The sequence below is a fragment of the Dipteris shenzhenensis genome, chromosome 18 (genome assembly GCF_047967505.1).
Source record: "Dipteris shenzhenensis isolate YYH24624 ecotype China chromosome 18, Dip_SZ_1.0, whole genome shotgun sequence".
Taxonomy (NCBI): Eukaryota; Viridiplantae; Streptophyta; class Polypodiopsida; order Gleicheniales; family Dipteridaceae; genus Dipteris; species Dipteris shenzhenensis.
The window spans coordinates 53,575,324-53,578,972 of NC_141613.1; the positions used below are offsets into that span (position 1 = coordinate 53,575,324).

Here is a 3,649-nt window from a genome sequence, read left to right on the forward strand (position 1 = left end):
AAGAACACCTCCATCACTAACTAAGCATGCTGGTCAACATGAATGCACCACTACTTAAGCTGGAAGGAAGCTGAGGTACCAAAAGCCACAGATAACCCACCAGCAGACAGTGCTCCAATCACAGTGGCTCCAACATGGGTTCCCAACCTGCACGTTAATTCCCAGCAAGCACAGAGTGGATAGGATCTAGATTGCCGACCAGGCAGCTACAACATTCGTCTTAATGTTTTCTATAAATTTGACTTTGCACATCATTTGGCCATCTAAAAACGCCTTACACCAACAACTATACAAGCCTTCTTGTATTTGGTTTACTAGCCAATAGTTTAAAAATGGGGTAACCCTCGCTTTTTTAAACTGGTCTTCCCAAATACCAACTACAGATAATCAGACTCACAGTACCATATATTGTTCTCCACCATCTGAAGTAACCTTTGCTTTGACTTGACTTTCACCTGCGACACTCTTGAAAAATCCACATGCTGCTCTCACCGAAATTTCCTTGGAGCCACAAAAAAGGACTGTCAATTAAGCTAGAGCCTCCTACAAAATTTTTGAAACACTGCAGATAGAGTCAGATTGTTCACTCTGAACTGCTTCAAAACCAACATGGCCCTATACGTAAGCACACTGTCTATGCCGCATAGACGCAGCCCACAGCAAAACACTTTAGTATTTGCCAGTATCACACCAAAAATCTTTAATGAAGCAAATGTGGTCCCAAAACAAACTCTTAAAAGAAACCTCCAAACACCTGCAATACTGTTTTCCATACGCCTATACTGAAACCCTTTCATAGCTAAATGAAGTTTGACAGCAGCCTACCTGCTGCAACAATAGAAAGAACCGCTGCAACAATAGAAATAACCTCATTATCTCTAACATCTTTATAAGCAAAAGCAATGGTTGCATTTTCAAGGTTGTGGCAATGTATTCTCAAGTTAACACCTACGTCATGCCAGACAGAACTCAATACCACATTAACTGTCCAACCAGAAATCTGCCACACACTTCAAAACTGTAAGATCCATGTTACAAAATAACCACTGCCAGCAGGACTACACAGTCAGTCAGGAGACTACAATAAGATTTGTTAGCCTAGTACATGTATAGCTAAAACCAGCCAGTGTTGCAGCTACATTAGCAAGCAAGGTTCGATTTTCAAAGCCGAGTCCCGAGCTAGTCTAGCAGACAACAGCACAAATGCCAGAATTTGCCATTGTCTGCACAATGGAACTGACTGGACAAAACAAATGAAGTTCTGAAGTATCTTGACCTAAGGAATTGGAACCCTAATGATACAATGGCCTCAATTTTAAAAAATTGAGCATGCAGCGTTAATATGGCGCTATGAAACCTATCCATACCTGCTTACATATTCAAATCTCCACTAAAAACTTTCTGGAAGCAACATTGGACGTTGATGGTATACCAGCGTTGGACGTTGATGCCATACCAGCTACGCATCCTCTGAAGTTCTAAGCCAAAGATGATGAGCCACCGCTGACCGTTCATGCAGGGCAATGTATGCGGCATTCAAATTTTCAACGTCAGGAGGTGCCAGAGGATCAAATATTTCTTCCTCCCTATTTTCCTCTGTCTGAGTAGTGCTTACATCTCCCGCTTGAAGTTCAGCCGGTTGTTCAGGATAGTTTCCATATTCAGGGTAGTTACCGTAGGCATAAGCCGAAGCATCCTGCTGTTGCGGCATATATCCATAACCTTCATAACCTTGGCCGTAACCATAGTATCCTCCGTTCCATTGGTTTGGTTCAACCTGACCCTGGACCCAACCTGCAGGCTGCCATTGCTTATTTGCCGGGCTTCTACCCCATGAAAGCCTCACAGCTTGCTGACCAATGACCATCCCATGTAACTTTTGAAGGGCTTCCTCCGCACAAGTACGATGTGTGAATTGAACAAATCCGCAACCTTTTCCAACAGGAATTTTCACATAAGCTAGATCTCCAAATTGACCAAAAACATGCCTCAACTCTTCATCTGTCACGTTTGGGTCCAAACCCCCAACAAAGATGGTAGAATTGTTTGGATCATTGTCGGTTGCGAAAGTTTGTGTTGGTTGCGCTGCATAGGTTTGGGGAGCTTGGTATGTAGATGCAGCTTTATTGTATTGCTGAGTCAGGCCTTTTTTAGGTGTCGCCGTACTTATTCGCATTGGTCTGCTTGAGCAATAGACACCATTCATTTCCATCATAGCGCGAGTCCTTTCATTTTCATCACCGAACCTCACAAAACCATAACCTTTCGAGCGACCTGTGTAGGGATCCATAACCACCCTGGCACCTTTCACGGAGGGATAACGGGACCGAAATGTATCTTGAAGAATATATTCTGTGACGTCGGGTGCAAGATCTCCCACGAATATAGAATGGTCCGAACCACCTCCATCAAGGCGCCTTTCACCAAACCCAGAAGAAGCCCAATTCAGCTTGAAGGCCTGGTCTGCCTGCGGCATCAGCGTCCCATTGTAAGTCTGCAACACTCTCTCAGCTACGGCGTGGGACATAAACTCCACAAATCCATAGCCTTCTGAGACGAGAGTTAGCTTGTTCCGGATGACCTTGGCGGAGATAACTTGGTCTCCTGTTATAGCGAAACAGTCTCGAAGATAGTTCTCATCCATCCAATGCTGCAGATCCCCCACCCACAGCGTTCTGACTTCTTCATAGCTCTGCGGCATTTGATAGTGCAATAGACCCTGTGCGTACTGCTCTTGAATTGGCTGCTGTATCATCATCCACTGCTGTTGATCATTGGTGTGCTGAAAAGGGGAGGGCTGCATCATGTGCTTGTGAGAAAGCTCACCATGCACAATCTTGGTTGCTACTAACAAAACAAAGAAACAGGGAGGGAGGGACGGAGGGAACTGTCCTGTATCCCTAGTCCTCAGCGGCCTTCGACTGACCTAACCACTGTTTGCTATCGGTAAAATCCCTTTAAGTTGAACATTATATCACTAGTGCCACTCGAATTCGTTAATTATGTGCATGTAACTCACGCTTCTAATAACCATTGTATGCTCCAAAGGTATTTATAACTATGGAATGAATTTGGCAAATCTATCATCATTCGTGAGTTAGTTGTGAGACTTGGACATATAGAGTGCACATATCATCATCAAATGCATGTCTTAGTCCACAACCCATCTTGCACATCTAGATGCTTAGGAACTTCAATTCTTTAACTCGCAACTCATAAGAATGTGTGGACTTTAAGGAGTCAAAAGATGTCTAAAAAGTAATACAACATTCAAAAAGCTACCACTAGAAAAAGATGTCTTATGACGACTAGGGAATCCTCTTGAATGTGTTTAAAATAATTAAATAACACATATAGTTAATTTCAAGCACTGACCTTCTCAAACATGTTCAAGACATTTTAAATCTTTAACAATTAAGCCTCCCAAATCATATCATAGTTTGGACTCTTAAGAGAATTCCTTGAACCATCTTCCTATGTGCATCAACAAAAGGCCTAATTCTCATCTACAAAAGGCCTCATCCTCAACATCCGTTTAAGCTACACCCCTTTAAGGGAAATCTCAAAATCGCTTATCTCAAAGAAATTCGAGGGCTACATTGAGAAAGTATCAAGGATGTACATTTTATAGAATATTTTGAGCCAATGA

General features: G+C 42.8%; 1 pseudogene across 3 annotated transcripts; it reads right to left on the bottom strand.

The window, feature by feature from the left end:
- Window positions 1-469: 469 nt before the first annotated feature.
- LOC147891421 (polyadenylate-binding protein RBP47B' pseudogene) lies at window positions 470-2,919 on the bottom strand (annotated as a pseudogene). 3 transcript variants are annotated; one of them, XR_015542575.1, is made up of 3 exons: window positions 1,368-2,919; window positions 826-849; window positions 470-501 (listed from the first exon to the last, which is right to left on the bottom strand). The product of XR_015542575.1 is annotated as a polyadenylate-binding protein RBP47B' pseudogene, transcript variant X2 (transcript). The 3 variants fall into 3 exon arrangements; XR_015542576.1 differs by lacking the exon at window positions 826-849 and having other exon boundaries at window positions 482-501; XR_015542574.1 differs by lacking the exons at window positions 470-501; window positions 826-849 and having other exon boundaries at window positions 1,012-2,919.
- Between the last annotated feature and the right edge of the window lie 730 nt (window positions 2,920-3,649).